This window comes from Bufo gargarizans, chromosome 1 (assembly GCF_014858855.1).
Source record: "Bufo gargarizans isolate SCDJY-AF-19 chromosome 1, ASM1485885v1, whole genome shotgun sequence".
NCBI lineage: Eukaryota > Metazoa > Chordata > Amphibia > Anura > Bufonidae > Bufo > Bufo gargarizans.
Genome location: NC_058080.1, coordinates 468,890,809 through 468,912,758, shown reverse-complemented (window position 1 = coordinate 468,912,758; position 21,950 = coordinate 468,890,809). Strand labels below are relative to the sequence as shown.

At 40.8% G+C, this 21,950-nt stretch overlaps 1 long non-coding RNA gene across 1 annotated transcript; it reads right to left on the bottom strand.

Annotated features, from left to right (window-relative positions):
- Positions 1 to 154: 154 nt before the first annotated feature.
- On the bottom strand, positions 155 to 17,868 carry LOC122938417. The gene is made up of 3 exons (XR_006390015.1): positions 17,801 to 17,868; positions 13,077 to 13,166; positions 155 to 259 (listed from the first exon to the last, which is right to left on the bottom strand). It is a non-coding gene; the product is annotated as an uncharacterized LOC122938417 (long non-coding RNA).
- Between the last annotated feature and the right edge of the window lie 4,082 nt (positions 17,869 to 21,950).

The following is a 21,950-nucleotide window of genomic DNA, read 5'->3' as shown; positions in this document are numbered from 1 at the left end:
GCAACTGATTGACACTGTAAGCTGTTATTTATTCTGTCCATATCAAAGGACATCCAAATCCTTCTCTATAAGTGACTCTCCCAGTGTTACATCACCTAGGACATATGAAGCACAGAGATTTTTACTACCAAGATGCATAATTTATCCACATTGAACCTCATTTGCCAAGTTGATGCCCAATCATTCAGAGTGTTCAAATCAGCTTGTATTTTAAGGACATCTTCCATAGACTGCACAGTACTTCATAGCTTGGTGTCATCTGCAAAAATAGAAACAATGCTATTAATACCATCCTCAATATCATTAATAAATAAATTTAATAATAAAGGACCCAGCACTGATCCTTGGGGTACAACATCACTTATAACCCGGGACCATTCTGAATAGGAATCATTGACCACAACTCTCTGGACACGGTCCTTCAGCCAGTTTTCAATCCAATTACAAATTATACTTTCCAAGCCTATAGACCTTACTTTACCTATTAAACGTCTATAAAGGGACAGTATCAAAAGCCTTTGCAAAATCCAGAAACACTACATCCACGGTTGCCCCTCTGTCCAGGCTTCTACTCACCTCCTAATAAAAACAAATCTGGTTAATCTGACCACTTCTGTCCTTGGTAATGTCACGCTGGACAGGATACAAGATACACAGAATACCACCAAACAAGTGTCTAGGCAAGAAGCTGGGGATAAAGGTCACCTCCTGACAAATCCCTAGACTTCTATGCCACGTTCAGACCCTGAAGGTGGGAATGAACGTGTCCCCGTGCCTAAGCTGAAGATTCCCTAAAATCCCTAAGATGGTGAAAGGGGGAAAGAGGCAGCCTGCTCCCTCAGGACCTGGAGGGGGCAGGCGTCTCTCTAACAGCCTAGACATAAAACCACAAGAAAAACAAAACAAACTTATCTTGTTAGTGAGCAGGAACAGCAAATTCTTCCTTCCTTCCTTCCACTGAGCAAAACAAAAGCTATAACCTGCACAGGACACTGGGAGTGGGCGTAATTTAAACTCATACCAATGACCCCACCCAGTGCACCTGAAGGGAGGCGGATCCAGCTCAACTCCAAAACAAAAACAAAAGGCTACACACGTGCTGCTAACCTGGCAGACCTCCGCACATAACCTGAGCAGGGCATGACAGGTAATCCCATGTTGATTATCACTTATAATATTATTTACAGTCACATACTCCTGTATATAGTCCCTTAAGAGTCCTTCAAACATTTTTCCCATAACAGAAGTTAAACTAACTGGTCTATAATTACCTGTGAAGGACCTACACCTTTTTTTGAATATGGGCATCACATTTACCTTGCGTACTAGTAACTAGAGAATCTTTAAAACTTATAAACAGGGGCACATCAATGATTGAACTGAGCTCTTTAAGGATTCTTAGGTGTAATCCATCTAAACCCGGAGCCTTGTTCACATTTACCTTATTTAACTTAACTTGCAAAAACTATAATCATTTTTATTAGATAATCAGCACCGCTGTGTGTGATCAGGTTGTTCTAGGAGGATAAAAATTGTCCATATGTCTGGTTCGGGTCTATGGATGTCACAGTGTTGCTACAGGAGAAATGTATTAATTCTGGCAGCATTCCCGTGGTGATGATGGCCAATGTCTCCAGAGGGTTCCTCCAGCTGACTTCAGAGCTGTATTCAGAAAGTGTTATTCCCAATGCATGAAATACAGTACTTTTATTTATTCAATTTACATAGGAATCTACTTAGTTTAATGGTTATTCAAAGATGTGACAAACACTCTGTCTGTAAAGCCGTCATTTAGTGCTATAGTGAAGCAGACATGTGATCAGTGGCTGACTCAGAGCAGATTGTACCAGGTACCATAACCATTACCGCCAATTAGTAAATGCAGAATGCTTGAACAAACAGAATGGTGTACGTTTAATATTAATGCTTTTAGTGGCGTAACTGGTATAACTTTATCTTATGAGGGACTATGTAGATACATGGTAGTTTACAGAATTAAATCATCATAATTATTTTCTCGTGTGCTATAAAGGGATACATATTTAACAGAGGTACCAAACTAGTGGGCCCATATGGACAGCATTTAGAGGGCATCACCCTGTGTAGAGGGTAAAGGGTTATTCAGGAAAAGTTATAAATGACTAAAGCCTGTATTACACAGGCCGATTGAGCAAGCGATTGTCGGGAGGGAAGTGTTAACTCCCTGCAATCACCTGCTAGCTAGTGGAGGAGACCACTTCTATTACAAGCAGCGATCTCCTCCACACCATCACTCGTCCCCATACTGTCTAGTGATTTGCCGATGACAGGTCGTAATAAGATAGCACGGTCTGCCGCTGGCAAACAACGATTTTTAAGCGTGCTTAAAAATCACAATTGCCCGATGAACGAGTGGCAGTATTACGCTGCAAGATGATCGTCAAAGAGCATTTATATGAAAGCTTGTTAGCAATCATCTACCGAAAAATCAGCAGGTGTAACACAGCTTTTATCTTCATGATATGTCATCAGTATCAGATCTGTGGGGGCGTGACACCCAGGACCCCGCCAATCAGCTGTTAGGAGAGGCCCTGAGTGCCACAGACTCTTCCTAGGCCAGGACATCACTGTACAACGGTCAAATGGCCTAGTTGCAGCTCAGCCCTATTCAAATCGATGGGGCTGAGCTGTAATACCAAGGACTACCACTATACGATGTACAGCACTGTTCTTGGAAAGCTGCTGGAAGCCTGCATTGCTCACCAGAGCTTCGGTGACCACAGCGGCTCCCTGAAATAGCTGACTGGCAGGGATGTCGGGACCCCCGCTGATCTTATAACAATTACCTATTCTGAGGATAAGTCATCATTATCTTTTCCAGGATAACCCCTTTACGGAAAAATTATACTATGTGGGGGGTACTTAAGGGGACATCATACTGTGTGGGAGGAATTGAGGGGGCATCATACTGAATGGAAGCCAGTTAAGGAAACATCACTCTGTGAGGGGAGCATTTAAGGGGCCATCATATTGTGTGAGGGAGCACATAGAGGACCTCACTTTGTTCTGGGGATATTTAGAGGATCATCCTACTGTGAGTGGGCACTTAGGGCCATCATACACTGAGGTGGCATCATATTGTGTTAAGTGCACTAATGGAGCATCTTACTGTATAGGGACACCAAGGGACATCATTATTGTTAGGTGGTACTAAGAGGACATTCTTACTGTGTGGGGAGACAATACGTATTACTGTGTGGTTGACAGAAAGGGGATTAGGTTGGCTAATTTAAAAAGATATATATTGATGTAGCGCTACATGCCATTAGTGTTGTTTCTCTTTTTTTTTTTTTGTGGCTCGAAATCTCACCCTACAGCAGACCTAGGTATGTGCACTCTGGTAGAATTGATCCTGCCGCTGATTAAAACAATACCAGTTTTGTGAAAACAGGTTGTGGCATTCCCAAGAAAAAAATGAGTTATTGTTTATGCAGAAGAGGGCTCCAGTGCACCATAGCCTCTCGGTGCACCATAACTCCTCTGCTTTCCAGTGCTGGTCACTCACTCTTCCTTTGACTGATGGGGTCAGGCATCAGTACCCTCTCATCTGGCCCTGTCTTCGCACACCTTTGCCGTGCACCACTGTTTTGATGCATGTGCGGTACATCTACTTCCTCTACTATTGCTGAACAGGTGATTACTGCGCATGTGCCAAAATGCTGCAGGCACGGGGTTGTCAGTCAAGCAGAGAGGGAGTAGCACTGGAAAGTGGAGGCGCTGATGTGCACCAAGGGGCTAGGGCCCACCCCTGGGTGCACAGAAGCCCTCCTTTTTCCATAAAGAATAGAAATATATATATTTTTTCTTAGAAATGCTGCAACCAATTTCACAAGACAGGTGCCGTTTTAATCAGCAGGATCAACACAACAGGAAGTACGACTGCTATAATAGGGTTGATCCTGCTGACAGGTAGTCTTTAAAGGATAGAATGCAACACACCTCGTGTAATAGATGGAATTGCATAAATGATTTGTAGCACTGGCCTTTGCATGTTGTCCACTTGCCTATTTGATTTCCGGTAATCAGGAAATGCGACATTGGATACTATATATTATACTACATTGGATGTAGTATACTCAGTAAGAGGGATGCAGTTATAAATAGCTTAGTGAAGGTAAAGACTCTAGATCCCAATAGAAAAAATGTATAGATAAGATATTTGACGCTAGCAGTTTAAAAAGAGCATAAGCATCAATAAATAGTAAAATAGAATAAAATAAGATAAAATAAAATAGAATCTGCATGAACTCACTTCGCTGGGGGGTAGTCAGCAGGATAAACTCAAGACACCTGAGACTTTGAACCCCCCTGGCCAGAATCGCATGTAGGGATGTTGAGGATTAATGGCAGCACACGTCTAGAGGCTTCTGATCAATCCTTTTATTTCGGTAGACAATATGTGGCTCAACAAATTTCAGGGGCAATATTCCCCTTTCTCCGGAGCAGGTACAATACATCCAAAAATAATTAAAAACACAGCACAAACAGCCATTTATAGCCATGTGGCTTGATGTTCAGATCAAAATGCGCAATACCGGAAGTGACACACCGGAAGTAGTCGGTGGAACGCATCCGGAGTGCGATGCGTTCCACCATGAAGCGCAGAGGTAACCGGAAGTGCGGGGAGCGCAACCAGAAGTAACCGCTGATGGGATGGAGCGCAAAGGCAAGGGAGGGGAGGAGAAAAATAGATGTCACACAGGAGGGAGTGGCTACATAGTAAATACATGTAGATGGTACGGGGTTGTTCTAAGGGCACCAAGCGCATGGATACTTTTACAACAAATCCATAAATAAATCAGCATAAAATATAATATATATAGGCATAAAATATAAGATAGTGGATGGTTGCTATAAATTCGTTGGAGGATGAGTGTAATTTAAGAAGAATTACAGTAATAGGATCTGGGTATGTACAGGGAGTGCAGAATTATTAGGCAAGTTGTATTTTTGAGGATTAATTTTATTATTGAACAACAACCATGTTCTCAATGAACCCAAAAAACTCATTAATATCAAAGCTGAATATTTTTGGAAGTAGTTTTTAGTTTGTTTTTAGTTTTAGCTATTTTAGGGGGATATCTGTGTGTGCAGGTGACTATTTCTGTGCATAATTATTAGGCAACTTAACAAAAAACAAATATATACCCATTTCAATTATTTATTTTTACCAGTGAAACCAATATAACATCTCAACATTCACAAATATACATTTCTGACATTCAAAAACAAAACAAAAACAAATCAGTGTCCGTTATAGCCACCTTTCTTTGCAAGGACACTCAAAAGCCTGCCATACATGGATTCTGTCAGTGTTTTGATCTGTTCACCATCAACATTGCGTGCAGCAGCAACCACAGCCTCCCAGACACTGTTCAGAGAGGTGTACTGTTTTCCCTCCTTGTAAATCTCACATTTGATGATGGACCACAGGTTCTCAATGGGGTTCAGATCAGGTGAACAAGGAGGCCATGTCATTAGATTTTCTTCTTTTATACCCTTTCTTGCCAGCCACGCTTTGGAGTACTTGGACGCGTGTGATGGAGCATTGTGCTGCATGAAAATCATGTTTTTCTTGAAGGATGCAGACTTCTTCCTGTACCACTGCTTGAAGAAGGTGTCTTCCAGAAACTGGCAGTAGGACTGGGAGTTGAGCTTGACTCCATCCTCAACCCGAAAAGGCCCCACAAGCTCATCTTTGATGATACCAGCCCAAACCAGTACTCCACCTCCACCTTGCTGGCGTCTGAGTCGGACTGGAGCTCTCTGCCCTTTACCAATCCAGCCACGGGCCCATCCATCTGGCCCATCAAGACTCACTCTCATTTCATCAGTCCATAAAACCTTAGAAAAATCAGTCTTGAGATATTTCTTGGCCCAGTCTTGACGTTTCAGCTTGTGTGTCTTGTTCAGTGGTGGTCGTCTTTCAGCCTTTCTTACCTTGGCCATGTCTCTGAGTATTGCACACCTTGTGCTTTTGGGCACTCCAGTGATGTTGCAGCTCTGAAATATGGCCAAACTGGTGGCAAGTGGCATCTTGGCAGCTGCACGCTTGACTTTTCTCAGTTCATGGGCAGTTATTTTGCGCCTTGGTTTTTCCACACGCTTCTTGCGACCCTGTTGACTATTTTGAATGAAACGCTTGATTGTTCGATGATCACGCTTCAGAAGCTTTGCAATTTTAAGAGTGCTGCATCCCTCTGCAAGATATCTCACTATTTTTGACTTTTCTGAGCCTGTCAAGTTCTTCTTTTGACCCATTTTGCCAAAGGAAAGGAAGTTGCCTAATAATTATGCACACCTGATATAGGGTGTTGATGTCATTAGACCACACCCCTTCTCATTACAGAGATGCACATCACCTAATATGCTTAATTGGTAGTAGGCTTTCGAGCCTATACAGCTTGGAGTAAGACAACATGCATAAAGAGGATGATGTGGTCAAAATACTCATTTGCCTAATAATTCTGCACTCCCTGTATATATATATAAATAAAACCTTGGGTGTGTATAAAAGGGCTGACCTAAATATACACATATACATACATATGCGTATAGAAGACATTAAAATATACACACAGATGTATGTAGATACTATAAAACAAGTAAATGAGAGCGACATAGCCGTGCAGGCGAACCATGGTAAGGGGCCACTATAGATGTCAATATTATAAGATATCATAAAATAATAAAATACTATAGGGGTGATATTTAAAGTGATCATTAGGGCATTAGGTATGTGTAGACATATATATATATATATATATATATATATATATATAACCTACATGATATGGTATCGAATCTCAAATAGGTAATACAAGATAGAATGGGCATTCTTTTTGTGTCAATAATTGACATGTTCCAACGATTCGTTTAGTCCAAATGGAGCCAATGTGTTAAGTCTATAAATCCAATTCATTTCTTTGTGACAAAGTGTCTGATGGGGATAAGGGATCGATTCAAGAGGGGTCACCTTGAGGGAAGTGGGGTCACCGTCATGGTGTATTGAAAAGTGATGGGACACACTGTGAGTGTTGACTTTCCGTTTTATATTAGACCTGTGTTAGTTCTTACGCTCGCATAATGTTTGGGTGGTGCGGCCTACATAATACATGTTGCAGGAACATCATAGTAAATAAATAACATTAGATGTGCTGCAGTTCATGGCATGTTTCAGCGGAATAGGATCCTCTAAAGTCGTCAGAGTCAGTTCCTTCTTGTTATCAGTAATCATGTTACAGCCCTTACATCTCCTCGCACCACATTTGTATGAGCCTACTTTGCAGTCAGTTTTGTTTTTCCATAGGGGCAGTTGTCCGTCATGGTGTTTTTAGTTTTTTTTAAAGTTTTGGGCAGGAGGGTGCGTGCGAGGATGTCTTTAAGAGTTTGCGCTCTCCGAAAGGTCAGGTTGGGGATTTTAGGAATACTTTTCCCTATAATGGGGTCCATCAATAACACTGTCCAGTGTTTGCCTATGATTTTTCTGATTGGTATAGTTTTTTTCTTATATTCGTGAGTGGGGTCATAAGTAAGTGGTTTGTAATAGTCTAGATCTGATAAAATACGGAGGGACTCAGAAATGTAGTAACTGGAGTTACTCACTCAATTTGAAAAGAAGTATACTGGCAAATTCACTTCCGAGGAAACTACAACGGTTACACGGATCAGTCATAACATTAAAGGCACTTGCCTAATATAGTGTTGTATGGTTGATTCTGTTGATAGGTGCTCTTTAATGGACGACATGCGACACATCTCATGTAATTGTTGGAATTGAAGAACTGATTTGTAGCAAAGAATATGTTGTATGTACATATTCATATTCTTGGTCACTTTACCCAGATCTGATTGTATACGTCTAGCTATGAGAAACCTCTCTATCGATAATTGATTAAAGGGGTTGTCGGGGATTAGAAAAACACAGCTGTATTCTTAAAAAATAGCCGCACAACTATCCATCGGTTGTGCCTGACATTGTAGCTCAGCTTCGTTGACAGGACCTTCATGTGGACACGTGTGGTGCTTTTTTTTTGGAAGAAAGAAACCACCTTTTTCTAATTCTTGACAATCCATATAACAGAGAAAATGAAAAATACCAGGGTATTGATTTAGATCCGTGAGCACCCATGCTATTCACTAGCAGTGAGCACCGTGTGGTCCTCAGGTCCTAAATACCAGCTTCTATCATAGAGGCAAAACCTTTTCTGACATGAAATCTGTTCAAAATTTGGAGTCATGAGAATTTTGTGTCCTGTCAGCTAAACTTATCTTGGCAAATTCTATTATATCTATTACAGGGCATGTATGGTCTATATTGGAGTCACCCCAGCCTTACCTCATTTATTAGACAGGTACATTTTTTAAGCTTTTTTTCTCAGAGTTCTTTGTTTTATGTCGTTATTTAATTTTAATTGTGTCATACATTTCTACACATATACGTCTGAGGTTAAGCTAGGTCAATCCTCTAGGAAATAGCTGATCATAAAACTGTCGACATTGCAGGATCTGGTTAAAAATCTTATGTATATGTATCAACCAGAAACACGGATTATGTGGACATTTACATTTTCTATTGATAATAGTCTAATGAGTTATGGGTCTTCTGTTCCCACCATGCTCAGTGATAGTGGAATTACAAATGTGATTGCCTAGGAAGGATTCTGCAGATTGTGACTGCAGCCGAGGTGGTCTTCAGAATGACCTCTTAACCCAATGCTTTCCAGTCTACTCCCTTTTACCACCTCCAGCTGTCAGCAGGAATTCATTAGTTCCTAAGGGCAGGTGAACTCATGGGGACATACTCAGCTTTTTGATATTTTCTGCCTGGATACTAGGATTTCATTTTCATTTCAGTCTGCTTTGGTCTAAAATGGGACAAAGTTGAAAATAAAATGAACATGTTTAAAATAAATGCATAACTGGTTTTCAGCTAGAAGTTGACTAGAGTCCGTTGCCATAATGTACTTACCAATATTGTAATTGGTATATATGGGGCATGTTTACCCTGCCCCAGGAATGCTCAAACCCACTGGGGCTGCCCAATTATGGGAGATGGCTTACAAAGCTCCACCCATTTTGACCTGAGACAGCCTGAATTTGCTAGGACAGTCTCTGCAGATTTGGGACTGCTGGCAACTATGCCATGAGGAGATCAGAGATAAGAGCTCTACATGGGCCATCATCTGACAGAGCAAACAGAAAGTCATAGTCTGCAAATAGACTGAAATGTACAACCTGTATCACAAAAACTGCTGGAAATGTTTAATCAAACCCAATAGCAAAAATGATTTTTAGACCAAAATGAGAAAAATACAATCATAAAAAAAATATAAATTGCCCCAAAGATGCTTGCTTATAGCTTTTAAGCCTCCATACTGTAACTATAGATTAAGTTACAGGCTGCAATGCTTTTGAGCTAAGTAAAGATCCCATAAAAATGTGTAATAAAAACACCATGAAAAGCACAGTAAAACTATGTATGTGAATCCAGCCTTAGTGCATATGATATTGCAGCATTAATGAAGAATTTATTAGAAAACACCTCAGTATGTCTCCATATGCAATCAGTGGCACCCTGTCCTATAAGGAGGTTTTGCAATATGAAGCTCTAATACAGCTCTGTCCATGAGGCCACAGGCCCCATATACATTAGTGTATAGTTGGGCAAACCTACTATTTGTTTGTGCTGTACCAGCACAATTTAATGTTTATGGGGCGCTTCTGACTCTCCCCCGAAAGATGTTGGAGAAGTGAAGGATTGGGGGAATTAAATTTTTTCACCCAATCTATTTGTTCTCAGGGGAGATAAGCCACCACTAGAGGTGGACAGGAGCTTTCTCCTTTCTCCCCATTGTGTCAAGCGTGTGTGTATTGGGAGTTGGGAGACATAGAGCATTTGGACAACAACTATTGAGTGTCTGGGCATCTTTAGACTGTAAGGTGTACAGTATCATTGCCCATATTAGTATTATTAATAAGCTATATTTTGACATTAGATAATGGTTCAGTCATCATGACATTATGTATTGGTCCAGTGCACAGTATTCAGAATATTAGAGCTTTACGCACATAGTCAGACACCTACATACTGTAGGCATTTGAAGTGAAAATGAGATTCTTGTCACTGCATTATGCTCAAGGTGAACATTTTCTTCTAATTTATCAGTGACTCAGCTGAGCATGAAATATCTTCTATGTGAGCAGTACACTGGACAGATAGCTTTCAGTGAGATCACTTACATTATTTTCAGATTTCCTGAGGTTAAACTCACTTCTGTATGACTGAGACATGATGCATGCTTCACCTATGATGCTTGGTTTACCGATGATGCATGATTCACCTATGCTTAAAATGCCTTTAATGTTACTTCTTACTTTGAATATCCATTGTTTGTGCAGCGAGCCCCAGTCTATCACAGTGCTGTACTCTGACTGTTGCTCCCTAGGACTAGTGCAGCTTAAGGAAGGGTATCCTTTCTTTCCTCGGGGCATACCCTGGTTCTGTGGTCCCTATCTGATGGTAGCTGGGGTACCGGTGATGGTAGGTGTTTAGATCGGCGCAAGGCAGGGCATGCAGAGTGCAAAGTGCAATGGATGGCAAACATTGCAAGAGACAGTAACCAAGACAGAGTTATAAGAATAAACATCTCTTTTTACTTTATTGCAAAATAGGAGTAGTAGTACATCTGCAGTGGCCAGGTTTGGGGTGGTCCAACTGTACATTGGGTCTCTGGACACCATCGAGGTGTCACCACGTGTTGTGGCTCTCCAGAAGAGATGGTAAGGCGTGGTGCACCCTAATAGGAAATAAGTCCAGAGTCAGGGTCTGCAATAAAACAGTGTGCTTCTTTACTGGAGGAATTCAGGTGCAAAACAATGGCAGAGTCTCCTCTTGTAAGCTCTGTTCCCTAACTGCAGAACACTAGTGCCTCTGACTGTTCTTATATACAGTTTCTAGCTGAACTAGAACCTCTATTGGGAGGGATGGAGTGGAGAAACTCGGTAGAAACAAATACAAAGTTACACTTTCCGTCTCTCATAGACTGCATTAGACCTTCAGTGATACTCAATGGCAATGACAGCAGTTTTTCCAGACAAAAAAAAAATGTTTTTGGGTGGTAAACAAGTCTGACTTTTTCCCTCCACAACATGCTCTTCTTTAAACCTTATGGTAACTGTGGAAAATTACCAGCTTCTCATTATAAGCTGGAAAGTCCCAAAAGTCTCTCAGTGTTCATTAACCCTTTCCACAGTGCTATGCAAATACAGTGCAAATGATCAGGATATATATCACAACATACATATAAAATGCAGTTAAACAATATTAAACAGTATGTCAGTGCAAGTTAACCCTTTAAAATGAAATAAGTTGATGACATTGTATAGGGGAAACAGACAAATGTCCACAAATATTCAGACTTCAAAGTATCCCTGCTCCAGGGAACTACACATCCAAGTATAACAAAGCATAGTTCCAATTATACACAGTGCAATTCTCTCCCAGCTAGCAGTGTATGAATTTAGGCAAGGATGGGAGTTATGGCCCTCTTTCCTCTCAATCTTGATAAAGTCTCTCCCAGTAGAATCTATAGCAGGTGACTGCACTTTTGCAATTATGCCTGTAATGCGCACTACGATGCACAGGTTGAATGATACGACTGGCCGGGTCATTTCTTAAGTGCGTAGGATGTCTTAACTGTAATCAATCTACAGCAGTAAAGTCTGTGTTGTCCTCAACAGGGTATACCTTACTGACTGACTCTTGGTGCTCAGCCATGCAGCTTTCTGAACCTTCTCCTTTCTCTTTTGCTGCAAATCTTGATTAAAACAGAGGTCTGTTAGTCTCTGAATCCTGAGGGCTAAGAAGAAGGAGCAAAAGTTACATCTTCTTTCCTCTCTGAACTCCCTCCTCAGACTCTCCTAGAACTCTCTAAAGCTAGGGCTGAAGCCAGCCACCACCTAGCAACCTCCTGCAAAGGGTTGTGTCAAAGTTAGTTAACTCTGCCACTACCTTATACAGCTATGCTGGGGATATACAAGGCATTACAATGGATAACTTAACAATACAGAGCATAACATTACATAACATTATTTAACAAACCATTTGCAAACACTCCCTGTTCTGGGTTACTGCACTTTGAAAATATCACTATGAATAATGGATCTCAAAGAGGTTTCCCAGAATCTTGAGAGCTAGAGAGCAGGAGAAAACAACCTTCACCCACCTTTTAAATGTTCAGTTGCTCCAATGCCTCTACTCTGGTGCTGGTTGCTCCAGTCCCCGCTGGTCCTGCAGTGATGACATCACATCTGCTGTTGAAACAGCTGTCTCCTGAAACAGCTGATTAGTGGGGGGTGTCGGGTGTCGGACCCCTGCCGATCTGATATTGTTGACCTATCCTGAGGATAGTTCATCGATAAAAAAAGCGTGGACAACCCTTTTAAATAAGAGGCAACCGCGCAGTACTTGACTGCAGCATGGCTGCTCCCCAAACACCCCACGACAGAGTTTATATGGAATTCCATTTCTGTCCTCAGAAGAACAAAGTCCAAAAATTTAAGTACCCTATTTTTACAGTTTTGAACTACAGAGCCTGGTGTTCATGTGATACCACACATGAAACAAGGACAAACTTTCCGTGTTGAAGAACAGGTATGAAGATATCAAAGAGTGTGACTCAGGGAAAGAGTGTTCACCTGCAGGATTGATGTGGCTTACTTAGCATGAAACAGTAAGTATGAGAGACCAGAGTGAAGAAAGTAAGAAGATCTGACAAAGTAGGTAACCTGAAGCTCAGCACAGGTAAGAACCTTGCAGCTGTCCTGTCAAAAAAGCCTTGACTCTTTATTGTGCACAGCTCCACATGAAAGGCTCTTTGTGAACTTATTTTAACACGGTTCTTTTTCTGACTTACAGTCCTTAAAATCTTCAAAACATTCAGCCATAATGACTCACTTAGCTTATTAATAGTTTCAAAGAATAGCCTCAGAAAGCACTGTGGCTTCAGATTATGGTTGACTTCCAAAATATTTACCTGTGCTAAGTAAGTTGTCCTGGCGTCATTTCTTGACTTTTAACTCTCCAGCAATAAGGTGAAGCCACAATCTTGTGTCCATTTGCAGTTCTGAAGGAAATAACAGCCATTTTAGGTTCTGGCATTCTATCAGACATAGGTACCATATTAAGATGATCTCAGGGTTAGGCCTCTTGCACACGACCTGTATGGCTTTTTCAGTATTTAGCGGTCCGCAAAAAACGGATCCGCAAAAAATATGGATGACGTCCGTGTGCATTCCGTTTTTTGCGGAACGGAACAGCTGGCCCCTGATAGAACAGTACTATCCTTGTCAGTTATGCGGATAATAACAGGACATGTTCTATCTTTAAACGGAACGAAAATACGGAAACAGAATGTATACGGAGTACATTCCTTTTTTTAGCGGACCCATTAAAATTAATGGTTCCGTATATGGACCGTATACGGAACGCAAAAAACGGAACGGAAACGGAAAAAAAAACAATCGTGTGCAAGAGGCCTTATCAGAAATGGATGAGTCACATGCATACAATATTATCGAGACCACGGGGGTCATTTATTAAGACCAGCATTTTAGACGGCAGTCTTAATAACCCTGTACACTGGAGGTGGATCCGCCGAAGTTATGAAGAAGCGGAGGCCTCTATATAACTTCAGTGCATCTATCGTCTGTCTAAATGTATGCCAGCTTTCTTGCTGGTTTAAATTTAGACTAGCCAGACCTCATTTTTTAGACCAGGCGTGAGTGGGTAAAAGTCGTAGATTGTGGTGCAAATAACCTTTGCGCCCGAATCTGCGACAGATACAGTATATGCCATAAAACTGGCATATATCTGATAGCAAATGGCTGTGCTTAAATACAGATAATTAGGCTACAGTATCTGCATCCATTTTCCTAAATTCAGAATAAACCACGGCACTCTAAGTTCTGTTGCATGAACTTCTTATTTTATTTTGTTTTAATTTTTTTAAACCATCCAAAAGAAGTAATGTTTAGTCACTGGCCAATGTTTCGGTCCTGGACTTTGTTCACGGCCTTAGACATTTGTAGGAGGAAGCATGCTGGATGGCGTGTTTAAAAAAATAAAATAAATTCATTTTGTCAAATTCAGAATAAACTATGGCACTCTAAGTTCTGTTGCATGAACTTCTTGTTTTATTTTGTTTTATTTTTTTAAACACGCCATCCTGCATGCTTCTCCTACAAATGTCTAAGGCCGTGAACAAGGTCCAGGACCGAAACGTTGGCCAGTGACTAAACATTACTTCTTTTGGATGGTTTAAAAAAATTAAAACAAAATAAAATAAGAAGTCCATGCAACAGAACTTAGAGTGCCGTGGCTTATTCTGAATTTATGAAGCTTTAACATACCACTGAGCACCACCTTCACTCTAGAGGTGTGCCGTTCAACTCTTCCGTCTGATGCATCCATTTTCTGGCCACCTTGCATCCATCTTTTAACGACTATTATAAATGGCCAATAAAAACTGATGAATTTATTTACAATTTTTTTAAACATATCAACCCCTGCAGTGCCGACATATTTATAATGCCCTCCCATAGTGCCTCTGGACATTAAATTGCCACCATAGTGCCCCAAGTATTAATAATGCATCCCATAGTGCCCCCTAGTCTAAATAGTGCCCCCTTTAGTGCTCACCAGTAAATATTTTTGCTCCCCATTGTGGCCCCCTCTCAGCCCCTACCCCTTAGTAGTGCTGATTCTTAAATTAAAAAAAAGCTGCTCATGCACACAAGGCCACTATTTTTACAACTTTCATTCAGTGAACAGAGAGGACGCTGTATTCTCATTCACTTTGAGGAGCCCTTTCTAGAGATTGGAGAAGCGCTATAATCAGTTACATTCATCCATCTAGCGCATTTCTTAATAGTGTCACATTTTAAGATAATTGTTTTATCCATGCATGTGTTTTGGTGTAAGGGTGTACACATGGATCTATTTATCTTTACATGCTAGATTATTTCTTCAACCCTTATGAAAAAAAATATATATTTGTGCAGGGGGAGATCTTGTCAAAAGTTTAGTGTTAATGCTCAAGGGAATGGAGAAGAGAGAAAACAAATTCTAGTAAGGGGAAGACAGCATCTGTGCAGCCCTGACAGCTGGCAGATGGTGCTGTGTGCCTTACTACTTTATAGGCGGCCTGCAGGAAAGAGTCAGCTTTCATGATACATTGCATTTTTTTCTGTGTCCTAGTACCTGGTTTTGTTCTCTTTTGCAGGATGAGACCCTTAGTTACGAAACATATGTTTCATGTCTTTGAACTTTTAAAGAAAAGATTGAATGGTACATGATACTGATGTGTGAAAATGGCTTGTCAGCTAATATGCCATGCTCCAGCCCATGGTCCATGAGTTGCTAGCCCTACAAGGCTCTAAGTGATAAGGAGGAACATGTCTGGAACACCACTAGTAATTCGCATGCAAGATAAAATGTCCAGCTTTCACATGGCTGTCATGAATGGTTACTCTACTTTTTATAGACTTGAATAAAAAAAATAAGGGGGGTCATTTATCATTTGAGATTCATTTTATGTCTGTTTTAAGTCTGGTTTTGCATTGTGTGGTTGGACCAAATTTATATTTTTGATGCAACTGTATAGTGTTGTATGACATAGTTTTAAAAGATACACCAGGGGGCTGCCTGGTGTAGGATGAGACTTTTCTGCGACATTTCAGGTCTTGCAGACAGTAAATGTGCCATAATCCAGGTCTAATCTTACTTTTCTGCCTTAAACATAGACCACATTGAAAGGTGGCATGTCTCCAACACGGGATAGCCAGCAGTGAGATTGCTGACTCTGAATTTCTCTCCATTAGATCTAGAACACTTTTCAAGTCAACCAGAGGGGTGCACATTCACAATATGTACTAAGGTGGGGTGTAGATTCTCCAATGGGTAGCTAATCTATGGTAAAAGTATGGAGGGCATCTGAGGTGAAGTACTCTATCCACTGGCAGTAAAGCCTGTTGCCTTTACACCAATTTTTACTTTGGTCCCTCACAGTTTATAAATTCTGTAGCTTCTTTTTTCTCAGAGGATGGTGGTAGTTAGTGGTCAGCAGATGCAAGTCAACGTGCATATTTATGAAAATCCCAATTTTTGGTCAAAAAAAATTGGCTGAAGTGCAAAGCAAAAAACAAACAAACAACAAAAACCTAAAATAGGTTATCAATGCACAAATGGCTAGAAGTTTCAGAAATCTTCTAATTAATCAAGGCCATGTTTGAATGGGGGTCTAGTGGGCCCTGACTGTAGAGAAGGGGCACAACTGGCACCAATAACAAAAGAGTTAATAAGGAAGTTATAATAGGCATTGGGATACATATTATTTTGTCAAGGGACTCACTCTGCACGGTGGTGGAAAACATGAGGACCAAGCACCGTCAGCAGTGCTGGGCGCAGAGAAGAGCCACTGAAATTGTTAGTTTGTGGGGGAAGGGCATTAAACTGGATCTTTGCCCCAGTTAATAGAAAGCCTGGCTTCTTCCCCAAATTACTATGTAAGGAAAGCATCACTGAAATTGGAGCCATCCATTTTTCCTTTTATGGTGAGTTGGATTTATTGCATATTCAGTGTGATGTTCTGCGCATTGATCTCATGATTAGTCATTTAGCTGCCATGGTTCAACATCAAGTAGGATCAGATGTCCTACAATCCATTGCCTTTTTCATTCTACATTAATCCTTCACAGCAGACACATTATAGCAGAACGTCATCATCACACATAAAAGAATTCCTACAACTGTTCCATTATACTGTGGGATGTATCACTTTCTATATAAAGCCGTCTGATATTTTATATCATTCAAGCTGCTGCGAACAAATGTCTATTTAGGTTTGGCATCACAGGAGAATGCATGGTAAAAAAAAAAATGTCTGATCCCCCATTTCTATTGCCTTTCTACAATAGTGACAACCTCCCATATTGTTCTAGCTTTGATGTAGGAAAGATGAAACAGAAGCCAAAAAGGAATGTCACCTGGCGAGTGGCTGGATATATGAGAGTTGGTCAGGTACAAATGTATGTAAATCCCTCACTCAGCACAGATCAAATACAAAGACGATCATGCATATAGGGCTCAGAGTGTTTGATCCAGAGGCACTTGAATAAAGACATACATCTTTGACATCTTTTTGTTTGTTTTCCTAATGAAGGGTCCTCTTATAGCACATTCAATGCAAACATTTAGATATATTTATTTGATCTCTTTGATCTTGTGTACTGTGCTATATATTCAATACAGATGGTGTCGGAGTGAGGATCCTTCATCGTTCTATACAAAAAAAGTGTCTACTTTAAACATCATCCTAAACTATTATGATCAAAGGTGACATCATGAATACATTCTAGGTTATCTGAGCATCATGCCATAAGAAATAGACTCTAGTGGCAAGTGGTAAACTTCAAATCGAATTTGAGTGGTATTGTCTTCTGCTAGACCTTTCCTGGGTCAGAATCTAAACCCACCAGAGCATCAGAGTATACTCTGACACTGAATATGTACACTTTCCAATAATTGTCTGTGCTAAATATTTTGGGATTCCGGTTCCACCTTTCATATTTCAGACCTCCTTTGGAAAATTAAAGGTGAAATCTAATTGTTTGTTAGGGCCAACTAAGCCAGTTTTCCTTTACGCCAGTTCCCACTAGTGGATATTACTATTGCAAGGACAATATAAAGGGTGACTTTTACCTTTCCATTTTCAATCATTCATTTTCAGAACTTCTACATCTTTTTCATGGTAGCTGAAATGGAAATCTAAATGAATGAGAAGCTTTATTAGGTATCAAAACAATCCAATATGAAAACTGTATATATAACTGATTGATCCAAAATATGGCAGTGTTGTCTACCTGACACTAAAGGCAATGTATACTGTATGTTTGACAGAATTGCATATGTAATTTTTGAATAGGTTTCCATTTGAATTGCTCTTATAAACAAGTGCATTCCAATAATGGCACATAAAAGCTTTGAGTTAAACCCCCTCCAGCACACAAACTTTAGGAACAGTAGAATGCAAGCTGTCATGAAAAAGTGGACCAATAATTTACTTTCACTCACCAACAGGCCTATATTAAGTTGGTAAGCAGCCCTGGCACATTGGAAAGCTAGCCACACAACATTTCTGACTAAACTACTGTATAAACGAGCACACTAAGCCGTTGCCAGACCCCAATGAAAACCAACATGTCCAATACTTCCTTCCCTCTACAACTACCATTGGTGTACAGTTGGGAGGCCCCCCATAAACAAAAGCTTGTTGGCGGCTCCTATAAAAATTGTCAGTTTTGGCTGACTTTTGCCTTATGTGTACAGATAAAAAATTCTGTTTGGCAGCTTTGTCGAAGTTCTACAACAAATTTAATTTGTTACAAATTAATTTGTCATGAGTTGACACTCAGCCACATGGAGTGGTATGGCCACATGGAGCGGTCGTGCTGTGTGCGGGTTGCGACCATGCTGTGGTGAAGACCTGCATGGTCAATCCTCTCTCTGCATCTTGCTGACTTTTCTAGGACATGGAGACTTTGAATGATGATTTGGAAGAAGTAAAGCCAGCAAAAGATGAGTATGGTCATCATTAAAACCTAGCCCCCCTAAAAGGTGCAGACTGGATGGTATTGCTTGGCACGCTGGCATTGGAATATTAAAGGATTCCATCTTATTATTATTGAAATACATATCTTAGTTTACGGCTGATATAGGAATAAGTAAATTTAGAAATAAATAAATAAAACTGATGCATAATAAGTCTCCCTGCACTCTCCCTGCACTCTCCCTTTACTCTCCCTGCACTCTTCCTCTCCAATATTCTTCTATTAATTGTTTTCAGCAACACTATCCCTAGTTTACGACTCTCCTTATGCTCAGCTCACAGGACAATGGTGGAGACCACACTGGATGAGGGCTGTGACAGCACAGTGGATGGCTGATTGGCTGGCTGCACAGAATTATGGGTGATCTTGTGATTCCGGGCTTGTCTACTCTATACTTAGTTTCACTTTGTAACATGTGCAGCCGCGATTTTAGGAAAAGCTGATTTGTTGCCACGAAGTGCAAGGAAACTCAGATTTGTTGCAAATGAAACTACTAATGTGTATATCTGGATAGTCGCAGTAAATAAACCTTGGGATGCTTCAATATTTACTTTCTGGGCCAGATCTAAAGGCGGACACAGCAAGCAATTATTGGGAATGATCTACTTCCTCCCAATAATTGCCTGCTCATCAGAGGAGGTGAAAGCTGCATTTTCATGCAGCAATAACCTCACTGCTGCTTTTGCTTGTCCCCGTAGAGTCCTGTTTACACATAACGATCTGCTGCCCAGAAACTATGATTTAGATGCCTGCATCAGTGATGCCTTCCTCTGATGAATGATCATATATGTGTTCACAGTGCAACAATCGTGAATGAGTGTTCCTTGGAACACTCCTTTCCAATAACTGCACTGATCATTCATTGGCCATTGTAAAGAGGTCTTTAGTTCCATAAGTAAACAATGAGGTTCTTCATCCAGTAACTGCAGGCAGATATCTAGAAATGCATAATGAGGTTCTTCATCCAATGACTGCAAGCAGATATCTAGAAAGGCACAAAGAATTGCAGAACTTTTCATAATTAAATGGATGAAAACCTTTAAGAGGTAGCACGAAGAGAACATTTCATGTCTTATTTTTTTAGCTTTTTTTTGTTTATTTGCCCACTAGCCTTCTGTACCTGCTCCAATGCCACTCTAGGGAGCCAGGGAACAGGAACGGAGTGGCAGCAGCAGGTGAGTATGGATTTCTCGACCGATTCAGCTGACTGGGGGGTAAAAGAAAAAAAAAGTCGGACAACCATCTTAAGCTAGCCAAATGCGCATCTATCCTTCTGCTGGTCCCTTCAATACACATGCATACTTGGCTTGTCCAAATGCCTGATCCTTCATTCTCCCTACTTCTGCCCTCAGGGGAGAGTTAGGAGACCACCATACATATTAGGTTAAGCTGAGCTGTAGAAAATGGTGGCCTTGGCCAACATTCATCTAAGGTGTATGGATTAGTCACTTTTAGAAGCAATGCTTGTAGAGCCTTATACCATCATAATACGGTCCCCATATTATGGCACCCTGGTATGCAGTTTGGGTTTATAGCTGGTTATGGGTGCTTTATTAGTGGTTCATACCCACATCTAGGCCTAAAACCTTTTGTGTCCAGAAACTTTAGCATACTATAATATTTGCTTACTCCCCTTACCCCTTTTCTATATACTGTACTTACGTCTTGGCACTAGATAACTGCACATTGCATCATTTAACCGCGTCTGCTCTTGACACATTAAGCAAGGAGCCACTAAGCGTTTCCACTGCTACCAAAGTAATTGGATCTTTGCTACCCCTGCACTAAACTTTGTTGTTGGCTTAAAATTATACTGATTTATCTTAATCCAAAACCTAGGGATATTTTAAGATGTCTTTGATGTTTCCTGTGCAGAGACAAAGCAAGAATAACAACTTCACTTATAATTTCTGCTTAAAATAGTAACAATGTTCGAATGTCAAAGCTGCATTCAATTTTACAAGCAATTCAAAGCCGTTAGTGATTCAGGAATGTCTCAGAGCCACATCACAAAGCCATCGGATAAACATGAAGCTGCGCTTTTTCTATCTGAAGCTGTGCACAAAGCTGAACTGGACTGAACTCCTCACCTACTACCGTCAGCCAGAGGATGAAATGTGCAGTCATGTGCACTCTGAGATGATCAGGGTTCAGGAGTAAAGGTTTCCTCTGTAAAGTATGCAAAAACTTGTATGCCCTTGTAAGCTCCGCAGTCGGGGTTTTCTATGCCCTCAGTTGCACTCAAGGTTGGAATCAGAAGAAAGAGGCTCTATCATGTATTTAGATGTCCTCATATGTAAGTTCGGGCCCTATTACATGGACCGATACCTGGGCAGTAATGAGCATTTGACGATGCAACTCAATCACAGCTCATCTAAAGACCCTTTTACATAACCTGATGACAAATGGTCGTTATTATGGTTGCATGACAGATGCGATCACCTGGTAAATGAGCATTTGGCACATTGACATGGGGCAGTTATTGGTCGTAAGAATTTTTAGAAACGCTCATTTACAATAATGGTCCAATCCTCGGCCTGCGTGAAAGAGCTATAAGACTTCAAAATAAACTCTAGAAGTCTAATGCCATCATGAATATTGAAGTTGCCCCCTGGTTTTAGATCGATGACCTGTCTTCAGGATAGGTCCTCAATATCTCATCGGCGGCGGTGCTAGGTGTTGGACACCCGCCGATCAGATATTGATGACGTATCCTGAGAATATCAGCTCTTTGAAGAGAAGGCGGCGCTCCATGCAAATGCTACTTCCTCTTCATTACACGACGGGTCATCTACTGTGAAGCGGTGGCATAGTGTAATTGCAAGTACTCGTTCCATTCTAGTGAATAGAGCGAGTACACGTCATTACACTGCACTTCTGAAACAACGGACAGTGTAATGAACAGGAATTGGCACTCACATGGAGCCGCACCTCCGCTTCAGACAGCTGTCTGTCTGTCTATTTAGATGTGGTTTCAGCGTTACCAGCTCTCAGAGAGCAGTTTTTACCAAGGGAAGTTGTAATATAGGCAATGTTTAATACTAGTTTGGATTGACCCCTTTTAATGGCTATGGCCACACGTAGTTCTGCAACATATTTTACTACAAGATCCTCGGAGGCCATGGATGTGCTGCGGTTTGCAGATCCAGGCCCATTGTCACTTAGTGGAGCTAATCATCGGCAGCTGCACAAATCTGTAAAGAAATTTTCCACTACATGTAAGTGGAGTTGTTTATGGGATG